The sequence below is a fragment of the Balaenoptera physalus genome (assembly GCF_965194825.1).
Source record: "Balaenoptera physalus genome assembly, chromosome: 3".
Lineage (NCBI taxonomy): Eukaryota > Metazoa > Chordata > Mammalia > Artiodactyla > Balaenopteridae > Balaenoptera > Balaenoptera physalus.
Window position 1 is genome coordinate 136,169,146 of NC_138890.1, and position 13,482 is coordinate 136,182,627.

Genomic DNA, 13,482 nt, shown 5'->3' on the forward strand with positions numbered 1-13,482 from the left:
GCTAAAAGACACTTATAAGCACTTTTTGAGGGATATGAAATTTTTATCATGTCTAATACATTTAACTTAACAGTTTCCTGATTTGAATATATTGCTTACTCTCTCCATAAATTCGTGGACACTGATTTGGGTATTTGGGGCTCACAATTTCATTGAATTTGATAAGAATTGGAAGAGAGGAAGTACACGAAGGAGAAAGAAAGGCACTTGGTGGGAGAAAACTGCAGCGCCCTGTGCCCCCCACAGGTGTTGCCATTATCCAGAGGCAGCTTGGGTGCCGTCCTGTGTTCAGGATAAGGGGCAGGGGTAGTTGCTGCGAGCAGCCTCCGAGTGGGAATGAGAAAAGGACAAACAGTGTGGATTTGGCCATTAGTAGAAAGAAAATTAGACTAAATGTTAGAAGTTTGGTTCATGTCCAGGACCTTCTTAAGATGACCTTGGGTTTAGTCGTTTCACCCAATTGGGTCTTGGTGTCCTTATCTGTAAAATGAGAGGGTTGAAATAGATGATATGGAAGTCCGCTTCTGGCTCTAAAATTCTGACTCTAATAAGAGTATCTTTTTCATATCACTTCTTTGGAACGAATCTTATTTTCAATTCATCTAAACAGTTTTAAAATGCTGTTTAGAATAATTAAAGTAACACTAAGAAAGGCTTGAAAAGTAATCAACAAAATTGTGAATATCTCCCATAACGTCGTTTGTGTGACAATCTGCTAAAATTTTTTAAGCTAATAAAAGTAAAAGACAAATACCAAATGAAGGCTTTTTAAGAAAGCTAAGGAGACATAATGGCAACTTTCCAAAGGCTGCTAAAGCACTCCGTCTGCCTCTCCCAGCTGTTACTTCTCAAGGTGCTCCTGGGCCTTAGGAAATCTGACACAATGTCAGACAAATACCTTTCTCCCGACGCTTTTATTACCTCCTTTTCCTGAAAGTCATAATCTAACACCAGGAAGAGAAGTCATAGTCATGTCTCATGTATCTCTCAGGCCCTGCTTTCTAATTGAAAATTTTCATTCATGTATCTTTCAAAGAGGATCTTAAGCTTTACTTGTAAGTGTTCAGATGTCTTTTCAATTTTATAATGTTTACCTAGTCTGGAAAAAAAAAAAAGGTTCTTAAAAAATATTGTTTAAACAATAAACCTTGATACATTTTTGGATATTGCAAGATTATTATTTTGATATGCCCAACAGTGGAGGTTACTAGTAAATGAGTTGCTTTAAGTAAATCACCCTTCCTTGAAAAAGCTTTGTGCATTTGACAACTTTCAGGATGTATAATTCATCCCTAGCACTCAAAGATCATTTTACCAAGTAGCCTTTTACGAAGGGAGGGGGGAGGAGACAGCCTACCTCTCAGAACCAGCTGCATCATATTTTAAGCAGATGTAAAGTTATATGGTCTTCAAAATCAGATCACAAACACAAACTTGTGTTTCAAGCTGGGGAGATGATAGGATTTTTCTTCAGGCATGGGGGTATTTGTTTGTGCTGAGTTATATGAATTTCATTCTGTCTCACCCTTACCAATGGCAGCTGATGAAGACCAGAACTTGAATGATGGATGGGGGGGGGGGTGGGAAGCACTCTGCAAAGCATGTTTGATCCTAAACTGGAAGTTACCTCTCTTCGCAAGACTTCATTAGGGCGTAGTTGTGATTGCATCCTCATCTCCAAAAGGCTGCCTTTTTTCTCGATCGTCAAAATAACTGCCAGTTTAACATACGTCATTTGTATTTTCTTTTTATAAGTTTTTCAGAACGTTGTCTGTATACACTGGGCATTCAGTAAATGTCAGTCAGTCAGCAACATTTATGGAGTGCCACTTTATGGAGTGAAATGCTTATAAAGGAAAGTGAACATTGTCAAGGGAAGAGACAGTTTGCCGGTCGTTTTTCTCTTGTATTTCTGGTTTGGGATCTACACGGCTCAGTTGCCAGCAGAGGTGGAGAAGTGGCTGTCCTTTTCCTATGGAGTTGGTATTCACAAGTCTGAGCTTCCATCACCTACTCTAGGTCAAGGCACTGTTATATCAGTATGCCTCACTGCATACAGACGAGTTGTTAAAATATTGAAGTAGTGGCCCATGCCTGGTAAGTGCCCCGCTGTTTTATCTACCTGCATTGGCCCCTCCCTGCGACCCGAGCTGCTTCACCATCCCACAGCCAAAGGGACAGATCCTGGCTTAGGAGGGAGCCTCTAGAAACGTGCTCCAGCACTACTGCCAGTGTCCATTCTGATTGGAGAATACCCTTCTTCAGTATTTGAAATAGTTCCCCTTCACTAGGCATCAGTTACACAGAAAGTTAGCAAAACTTCAAGAATGATTGCACAAAGTTATTATAGTCCTTGTCATCTAAAAAAATAAAACAGATTCAGGAGCTAACTGAACTACTACAACACAGTGATTCTCTTATGGTGAAATATCAGCTTCTTCTCCTGGTCCTAGGGCAGGGACTGGTTCTGGATGGTATTGCGTCCCTGTTATTAAGCATAGGCAAAGGGACAGGAAATGTGAACTGAACTATATAGAGCTAAATATAGACTTAAGGCTTAAAGAAGGAAAGAACTGAAATGTGGACAAGGCCAAAAACTCAAACTAATGACACATCAGAAAAATTCGTCTTCTTCGTTACAAGGTGGCTAGCTGCTAGGGATCCATAATTAACCAACAAACCAAATGGGTCTACTTTACAAGTTAAGTAAAACAAGAAGTGGTTTGGGACTTCCCTGGTGGCGCAGTGGTTAAGAATCCGCCTGCCAATGCAGGGGACATGGGTTCAAGCCCTGGTCCGGGAAGATCCCACATGCCACGGAGCTACGGAGCCTGCGCTCTAGAGCCTGCGAGCTACAACTACTGAGCCCGCGAGCCACAACTACTGAAGCCCACGTGCCTAGAGCCCGTGCTCTGCAACAAAGAGAAGCCAACACAATGAGAAGCCCTTGCACTGCATCGAAGAGTAGCCCCCGCTCACCGCAACTAGAGAAAGCCTGTGTGCAGCAACAAAAACCCAACGCAGCCAAAAATAAATAAATAAATAAATAAAAATTAAAAAAAAAAAAAAAGTAGTGGTTTGGTGATCAGGCACTGATGGATTCACCTTGTCACTCAGGAATTCCTTGCTCTAAGAGTGTGCACTAACTTTTAATCTGTAGCACTGATATGTCCATAAAAATGAATTTTAGAACTGACTGGCTATTGAAGAAGAAGAAGAAACCTGAGTAGCACAATATAAGAAGCAGTGTGATGCGACACAGTAGTTTTCAAACTGTTTGTTCCTGGGAACTACCCCTTACTTCATCAGTCCTGCTTTTAATGTTTTATATACATTAACCTGTTGCTCCCTGAGTGAAATCACCTACAAAAATTAGTCCATGTGAACTTTTACTAGTCTCTTTAATTATAATTAATGGGAAAATAGAACACTTCTGTTACGAAACATAAGTTGAAGGTTAAAACAGGTACTGTCATAACGTGGGTTTGTGCTTACATAGTTATAACTGCTATTAGGGAGGCAGTTGACTACCTTGGGGAAGAACACGGGTTCCAGAGTTAGACTGACCTAGGGCTGCACATCAGTTTCATCACCTGGTAGCTCTTTGCCCTTGGACAAGTTGCTTACCTCTCTGAAACTCTGTTCCCCTATGAGTTTTAAATGCAGGTAATAATACTAGCTGACAGAGCTGTAGTGAGAGTAAATGAGGTAATATTTCTGTATTGGTTGGAGTAAATAGCACAAGTTGCTATCAAGTCTGCAGTCTCAATGCCTTGTTACTATAGTTTATTTCTCGGTCACCTCACAGTTCTGTGTGGGTCAGTGGGGGCACTCTGCTCCATGTACTTATTCAAGGATCCTGATAGTTTCCATCCCAGGCTGCTCTCTTCTAGGTCCTTGGGGCCCATGCTACTCAACATCTTGTGGAAAAAGAGCAAGGATTATGCACAGAAAAGAGGGCCGTCACAAAGCTTTTGTTTGTTCCATGGGTGGAAGGGGTGCACATCCCCTGTGCTGCTGCTCCCGGGACTCACCAGCCACACCCAGCATGGTGGAGGCTGTGGGGTGTGGTCTAGCCTTTGACATCGGAAGAAGATGGGGAGGACAGATATCATCGCGCGTTAATGGTTTCCGCCGGTTGTCTAAGACACTCACCACAGTGCCTGGCACATAGTGAGTCGTCAGCTTATCTTTTTTTTTTTAAATCCCAAGAGCACCCAAGGAGCAACCACAGTGCTCCTCGCCGTTTTGCTCAGAGCCTATGCAAATTATCACAGACCCGTGGAAACACATACCTTGCGTTGGGGAGCCATTTCCGCATAAAATGACAAGAACGTAAATTGTGAAAGCCAGCTAACCAGAGATGTACACCAAGTTGAAGCCAAGAACAAAAACACAATGTGTGAACCTTTCATCATGTCCACAACGACACTCTAGCTTTGAATATGTGGGGAAAATAAGTTTATCAAGTTAGGCTATTTTTGCTAAAATAGCCAAAAAAAAAAAAAAAAATGTATGAAAGCACTTGTAGAAAGGAAAGATTGGGGCTTTGGCATTTTATTTTATTTATTTTTTATTTATTTACTTAACTAATTTATATTTTTAATTCTTCTGCTTGAGAAAAAAACAAATTGAGAAACTCCTAAGGGGGCGTGGGTGGGGAACAGAGTTTTTATATTTAGAAGACCCAGGTTCAAATCCCAGGTTTCTAGTAAGTAGTTATAAATTTCAGTCTTAAAAGTATCCATTCTTGAGCACCTACTCTGGGCAGTCACTTACCTGTATTTGTACCCCAGCTGTACCAGAACTCTTCAAGGACAATTGTTTATCTCTACTTAAAAAATTGAAAGACATGAAGTGGCTTGTTCAAGAGTCTGCATTTAAAAAGTGGCCGGACAGTGGTCTTTCTAGTTCAAGTGGCAGAGCGCTGATATGAGGAACAAAGGCTGTTGGTATAAGAAACAAGTGGGAATAAAATAAAATTCAAATCAAAAAAAAAAAAAAAGAAAGAAGTGGGATGATTCAAACGCATGATTTCTGCAGCCCAGCATGGAGTAGGCCCTCCATAAACGTCAGCCCCCTTTACCTCCTCTGCTCCCACCCCAGTGCCCTTCTACAGAAATATGCCAGCTGCCATGGTTCTTTGATCTGAAAATCCTAGCTGTTTATTAGAAGTGTACACACAATGTCCATCAATGGATGAATGGATAAAGAAGATGTGGTATATGTACACAGTGGAATATTACTCAACCATAAAAAAGAATGAAATAATGCCATTTGCAGCAACATGGATGGACCTAGAGATTATCATATTAAGTGAAGTAAGTCAGACAGAGAAAGACAAATATCATCTGATGTCACTTATATGTGGAATCTAAAAATACGATACAAATGAACTTATTTAGAAACCAGAAGTAGACTCACAGACATAGAAAACAAACTTATGGTTACCAAAGGGAAAAGGGGGTCAGAGAGGGATAAATTAGGAGTTTGGGATTAACAGATACACACTACTATATATGAAATAGATAAACAGCAAGGACCTACTCAATATCTCGTAATAACCTACAATGGAAAAGAATCTGAAAAAAGATAGATAGATAAACTGAATCACTTTGCTGTATGTTTGAACCTAACACAACATTGTAAATTAACTATATTGCAATTTTAAAAAAAGAAGAAAGTGTACATGCACGTGTGCTACTCGAACCTTTCCTTCTTTTCTTCCCCCATCCTCTCTCGTTTTCCTCAATAGATGCTATTGTGAATACTCAGAGGTTCTGCAAACCATTCCACGTTCATTTCAGTGGCTTCCCGAATTCCTTCCAAGCTGAGGGGGTGTGATCACAGGAAGGCTTTTGCTATTTAGTACTCAGTATGTTGTATAACACCTTTGGCACACACCTCTTAGACTTACAATTTGGTACTTGAAGTTGTTAAAGAAAACTGCAGACTGCTGATCTTTGCAATATGGTTCCTGTTTTCACAGAGAATGGTGGTGATCTATAACAAAAGCCTTGATAAGGAGGTGTTTGAAGGGTATATTATGCCTTGTACTGTTGCCCAGTGAATGTTCATTCACACCTGGTGCTTTTAAGATAAACCATTAAAGTGTTCCTTCTCAATTGAGAACAAAACCAAGGGAAGGGAAAAAAAGCCCAATAAAAACCCAGAAGAAATAAAATCAATTGCACATCTCCTGTAGTAACTTAACTGTACAGTTAGGTTATAGATTTGTGTTGATACTGTTAAAGTTTAAAGGACCTTCAAAAGGAATACATTTTTTTTCCGTACTGTCAATCTCACCATATTACACCTCTCAGCCTTCAATGTGTGGGTTCCAATCAGTTCCTCAAATGAAAACTGTATTTCAAAATTTCATCTGCTTTGTATACTTAACATTTTTTCAGATATTCAGACTCTTTGATTTCATTTGCTTAACATTTGTCATGGGCCTGTGTTGCTTGCTGTTGCTTTTGAACCAGATTTTAAGAGCTTCATATTTATTAGTATGCAATCCCCTGCTTCTGTTTTTAAAAGCCTTGCTATCATCTTTGAAAATTACTGAAATTCTGCTGAGTTTGAAAAGCCTCTTCACTCCATGCCCCCCTAATCTAAATCACTCTCATTATCACATTTATGTAAATATTTTTGATATTACCCATTGCCAGATACCTTTAAAATGTCTGCTTTTTTCCAACTCAGTCTATCTTTTCCTTCTCTCGGCAAATTCTCTGCATTATTCCTTAATTCATCAGTAGTTATATACTTGGGTGTCTAGTGTTCTTGGCTGTGGTACAAATCGAAGCCTCAGCTATCTCATGGCCATATGTTCTTATTTCATATGCCATGTGATTTCTAAGAATGGGAAATTCAGAGCCTCTTTCCAGTCTCCATTGAAGATTGATAGCTTAGAATACGCAATATCTGTAAGCACAATGCTGTCTTATGTCTTTTTACCAAAAGCATTTTGAGGAATTTAGCTTCAGTTTTGATTGCCAGTTCACTCCTGGCAGACTCATAAAATAAGAAGCAAAAGGTCCCCCTTCACTCCTCTGGTGAAGGAGTTTGATAAATGAGGGATTAGAGCAATGTGAATTCCTTCTAGAGGTAATGCAAAGAAGATATCCAGCAGCTTCTCCTGAGTATCAGAAAAGGTTCAACATAGCTGCTCTTCTCAAGTCAGGAACCTGAAGAGCGCTATTTTCTGGATCAATAAGGATTTGAGGATATAAACTAGTAGCATTTTTTAAAAAAGAGATCTGTTCGCTGGAATAGGAGGGAGAGGGTGGGGTTACTTTCTTCATTTGTGTGCTGTGTGAAGGCAGAGACTTTAGATTTTATTTGTTTGGTTAGTGCCCACAGAGTGTGTATAGACTCCTAATAAACACTGATGATAATGTTGTTGGAAAGTTCTCAGTTTGAGCTTCCATTTCTGAAGAATGAAGCCCTTGTCTGAAAGGTGTCTGTATCTTATCTCTACCAGGATCCCATACAGGCTTGGGCCTTTGGAGTCCTTCTCCATCAAATTGGCTATGTTCAAATTCCTAAGAGAATTGTTTGATGATTCAATCTACTGGTATGTTCCACTAATCTTCATATCTGAAGTGATATCAGAGCCACACTTAATGAGTTGCAGCTCTCAAATAAGTTGCTACATTGGACCTAAAAGGCTTTTCTCAGGCAAGTCCAGATATCCCCTTTCCCTTATCTGCTTACTTTCAGGGGCCTTCTACAGAACGAATGGCTGATCCTTTTCCGAAGGGACAGATTTTCCTATCTGATGCTTTTGTTCCCCAGAAAGAAAAGAAAGTGAAAACTGTTGTCTTCCCCTAGGATATTGATTCCAGAGCAAACTGGAGCTTTGTGGATTTCTTTTGTAGTGGTTGCCTTCATATAAATATGAATAGGTGATTCCTGAATATCAGAGGTTTGGGTTAGAGGTAAATCATCTCTTTGAAATGCAGAGCAAAATGAAATGGTAAGACATCATATGTTGGGATGTGTGAGTTTCCTAAATGACCCATCAGGACTTAATTTGTTCAATGTAGTGTCTTGTGTCTCCTTGTGATGTTAGCCGCCTTGGTAGAAATTATGTTGGGTCTTTACCAATCAGCTAGCCTTTTCCTGGTCTCAAAGGAGATTCCCTGTACCTTGATTGTTCTATTAGAATATTCCAGTTAGCCATGCATTTGCTGGGCAAGCTTAATACAAAGCCTTAAAAGATGTATCACCTACTAATGTGATAGTAAAAACTTTCTGAAAAAAATAATACTTTGTGTTCTAGAGCCTAATTTTCTATTTTTCTTTATTGCATTTTGACTCTTCACCTGGATACAGCGCAGTAAAGTTTAAGGTAGTCTCTCAATTAAATCTGTTCTGAATGTTTTATGAGTAAGTTTTAGAATTTCTCCTTTGGAATAGGAGACACCAAATTGGGAAGAAATAGACCAGCCACATAGAGTCACTTGGCAGGTCAAAAGCCAACTTGAGAATAAAGGGATTTACCTTTCTTACTCAAAATTCAAAATATATGACATCCTGGTTGAGACTGTTGTTCCTGGATCAACATCATTCTAAAGAAAAAGAGTGAATGTGACAGGGGTGCATTTTTTAAATTTCTCCCTTTTAGTTTTTCCACTTTTACAACTAAAGTCAATGAATAGCGAGGCAGCAGGAATAGGGATTTCTTTTTGATTGGGTCGTAAAAGTAGGAGCTGTCAGGAAGAATGGATAAAGGATCTGTGGTATATATATACAAATGGACTACTACTCAGACAAAAAAAGAATGAAAATTAATATATGATATATCTAGAGAAACAGCAAGCACTTTGAGACTTAGATTCAAGTAGCATTGGGTCTCAGGTCGTTTAGTTAAAGGTATTTTTCTACCCAATTTAGATTGTGAATCCTGCGAGGACAGGGGCTGTGTTCTCCCTTGTTGGCATCCCATACAAGCTTTGCTCAGAGAAGGAGATCAAGAATGTAGGTGGATTTAAATTCAATGAACTACTGTAGAACTATAAATAATGTGTGTGTGTGTGTGTGTGTTCTAATTTTTCTCCCATTTCCTTGTCTTACCCACTCTCTGGTATATATGAATAATGAACCAATTAAAACACTCAACAGAAGGGAAGAGAAGGAGATAAGGAGAAAGAAGAAAAGTTTATGTTTGTTCAGTCTAAACCCTCAGGGCCCGTGACTTCATGGGGGTGGGTGGGAGGTTGTTTACAAGTACATATATAAATAAGCACACTTCAAGATAGTGTGAATGTTTGCAATGATACAGGGCAAATACCACTGGAATGATAAAACCAAGGGACTATAGGACCTCAGAAAAGGAAAATCTCTCCTTCAGTTCTTATGATTAGGGATTGAAAAAGTGGCTTTGGAGCTGGGTCTGAAGCACAATTAAAAGCAGAATTTTAGTAGTGGTGGTACTGGTCATGGAACAGTGCCAGGCACTATTCTAAATGTTTTATATAGCCTATTCATTTGAGCCTTGCAATGAACCCTGTGAGGTCAGTATTATTATAATTATTATTACACCCATTTTCTAAATAAGGAAATTAAGGCCTAGAACAGTTAAAAAATTTATCCAAAGTCCAACAGCTGGTAAGTGGTAAAGCGGAGATTTAAACATAGGTGGTGCTGACTCCTGTCTAATTAACTATTATACTAAACTACCACCCACATGGAGACAGGGCAGAAGGCCTTCTAGGAGAAATACCTTGAGCAAAGAGCTCATTGATGGGAAGGGCAAGATATATTTAAGGAGTGACTAAACCCAGTTTGGCTAGAAAGTTAGGGGCATGGGAACTTTTGAGTAGTGAGGGATGCCCACCCTATTTTGGCTTGTAGACCTTCCATATGTCTTCCCTGCTTCATCTTCCTAGTACTTTATATAATACCATAGTCTAACATACTATTTAGTATTTTACTGATTTATCACATTTACTGTCAGTCTCTTTCTACTTGAATGTAAGCAACTAGACATTTGGAATTTTTCTGTTTTGTTCACTACTGCATCTTTAGTTTCTAGAACAGTATCTGGCATATAGTAGGTCTCTAGTGAATATCTATTGAATGAATGAATGAATAAGTCGGATCCAGATCATAGAGAGTCCGCAACACTGTACTAATCTTTGACCTCTTGGGGACCCCATGGTATATAGGATGCCACCAATAAGCTTTTACTGGTTCAATGTGTTTATCTGTCAATGCATTCAGTGCTGCCCTTTGAAGGAGTGGGTACCGTGAAGATGATAGTGAAGAAATATAAAGGTATTGAAAAGAATTCTATGGTCAGAAATGCTTTGTTCTACTTAGAATGCTTTCAAGGAGTAGCTGTCAATGTGGACTGATTTTTAAGGGACTTCAAGAGATACTGCAACCAGATCTTATATCAGCCCTATTATAGGTGCCTAGAGTTACATACTGTTGGATTTCATTTTCTTTTATTAATCTCTGGTCTTTGGCGGAGACCCACATCTTTGGTGGTGGTGTGCTCTCAGTGTGCACCATGCTGACAGGAAGCACAGTCCTGTGCACAGGCTCTAGGGACAGACCACCACCTTCAGGTCCTGCCCTCACAGCCTGGACACATGACTTAACCTCTCCAAGCCTCAGTGTCCTGGCTTTGCAAAAGGGAATAATAATAGTAACTCCCTCAATGGGTTGACATGAGGGTTGATAAGCTAGCATAATTTTTTAAATCTTAAAAGAGTACTTGACATATAATAAGATATATAGAGATGGGGTTCCTAGGATTGCTGAAAAGAATTATTAAAAAGGAAGGTGAAAAAGGAGGAATAAAGGCAGATTGATTTTATTTATCTCAAAGAGTTTGGCTAAAGTACTATGGCTAAATATACCTCATCTTTGCTGTTTTTAGACTTCTCTCTCTCTCATCCTGAAAGATTATTTTGGAGGGTGTTATTGGGTTCAATCCTGTGACATTAGAAATGCCAGATGACATCTGATCTCTGACCTAGATAACAAAAAGTTGACAGTACAGTTAAAATTCCAACACCCCCAAAAAATACCACAGGGGGGAAAACTCTACGTAAGCACTACCTAAAAAACAAGAGAAAAAAACCTGAAAAATGATATGTTAAGCATCATTTGTTTTATACAGTAAAACAATTGAACAATTCCTTGGATTTCTCTGTAAGGGATCTGATCTGCTGAAGGATTTCTTCTTACCGTGATACATAAAATCCATTCTTAAAATGAATTAACTTCTGTTGAGGTTTCTTATACTGAGACAATTCTGATAAAATTGGAGTCTGTACTCCATGGTGATAGTGTTGACAGGTACTTTTTTTTTTTAACGTCTTTATTGGAGTATAATTGCTTTACAATGGTGTGTTAGTTTCTGCTGTATAACAAAGTGAATCCGCTGTACATATACATATATCCCCATATCTCCTCCCTCTTGCGTCTCCCTCCCATCCTCCCTATCCTATCCCTCTAGGTGGTCACAAAGCACCGAGCTGATCTCCCTGTGCTATGTGGCTGCTTCCCACTAGCTATCTAGAAGCCCCTAAAACAGCAAGAATGACTTAAGACTGGTGACTTTCAATGAAGCTTGGTATGTTCTGTTAAGTAAGGAGATACTGATTGACTGTTGTTATTCAACTCCAGACAGAAATGTTACTTTATTTTTATTTGTATATATAGTCCACTACTTCTGTCTTCAAAGAACTTAAAGGGACTCACATGAAAATAATAATAATTAAAAAATGAAATAGAAGATAAGGACAACGAAAAGGAAACTATAATAACGCCAATCGTATGGGTCAAATTACTGCTTAAATTGGATTTTATATTTAGTGCTCTGAGTTTCTGAAAAACAAAAAGGTGGGGGAATCATGATCTGTGACATATTTCTCATTATTCGGAAAGAGGGAGGATGTGTCTTCCACAGGGAAGATAAAAGCTGTTCTAGCACAACTCTAAAAGACTTTTCTATGGGAGACAGTGATTTAATGAGTAATCTATGACAACCTTTTTTTAGTAAATGTAGACCTGAAATTTTTGTGGCTTTTTCTTATGGTGACATTAAAGTTAAGACCCTAGTATTAAAATGCCATGGAGTGGAGTGATTTTATAGCCTTCAGCAGGCTCTGCTTGAACTTCATTCAAAGATAGCATTAGACATCCAGTAAAGGAAGATGGATGGGCTGGCCCTTTAAATGATCTTCTCTAAATATTACTTCTCTGTAAAGGGGATCTGATGAAGAACAGAAAGTAGGAAGTTTTATTTCTTGTCCAGGACATGAAGCACTGGTACTACTGATTGTGGAAAATCCACATATGAACTTTGCAGCCTGGTGAGAGGGTGTCAGATTTTCAGTTGTGAAAGGTAAGAGTCCCGAGTGGTGTTTTTTGACTCCCTAGAAGGTCACCCACTTTCCAGAAGTGGACAAACTCTTATAATTTAAATAAATTGTCATTGATTTAAAATTTAAATCCCCAAAATGCTTTGATATGATAAAAATCCATATTTAACTGTGATGGTTAAAAATCAGCTATATTTCAGAGAACAAACTAGTGGTTAGCAGTGGGGAGAGAGAGGGGAGGGGCAAGATAGGGGTAGGGGAGTGGGAGGTACAAACTATCAGGTGTAAGATGGGTTCAAGGATGTATTGTACAGCACAGGCAATATAGCCAATATTTTGTAATAACAGTAAATGGAGTGTAACTTTTAAAAATTATATAAAAATTTTAAAAATACCCTCTTACAGAAGAAAAAGCAACTATATTTCTTTTTGTCACATGAGTAGATAACTATCATATGAGGAGAATTTTTATTGTTGGTATTGTTTTCTTCACATTCATACAACACGTGTTTTCTGAGCCTCTACTGTAAACCAGGTTACCTTCCTGTATGTGTTTCTGCATATAGGCATATTTTTATTTTCTTTTAAAAAATACCCTTTCTGCTCTGTGATTTGTTCATATGTATGTTTTTATTTTATTAGTTTTTTTTTTAAGTATCAGAACTGTAGGGGCTTTATTGTTTCAAGTCCAATAATTCAAGAGATATATTAAGAAAAAGTTAATAATCTTTACTCTCCATGACTCCCCAATGTATTATCCAGTGTTATCAGTTTGATGTGGCTTCTTCCATACTTTTCTCTATGCTCCAATAACTTTCTTAACCATTCATATGATGTGTCTAAAACTTAAATGTATAATATTGGTGATTTTTTTTTAATGGAGTCATATTTATTGTGCTGGCAAGTAGGAGAAAATTTCCCCTAATTATAATTGAGTTTCTATGGAGTACTTATTTGCTTGTTTTTTGGGGGAGGAAGGTAGAGGAGGCATTATTCTTTCTATTATTCTCTAGAATAATTTAGAAGCTAAGGACCCCACCTTCGAACAGAACCTTTCCTATTCGAAACAGGACCAAACTTGATAGGATGTGATAAGCTTGTACTTTCCTGATTATGTTGACTTTCCCCTGATGTCAGC

At 38.6% G+C, this 13,482-nt stretch overlaps 1 protein-coding gene across 2 annotated transcripts in view; it reads left to right on the plus strand.

The window, feature by feature from the left end:
• ARL15 (ARF like GTPase 15) overlaps positions 1-13,482 on the plus strand; it is a 420,722-nt gene that overhangs the window by 374,817 nt on the left and 32,423 nt on the right. The gene's annotated exons all lie outside the window — the stretch shown is intronic.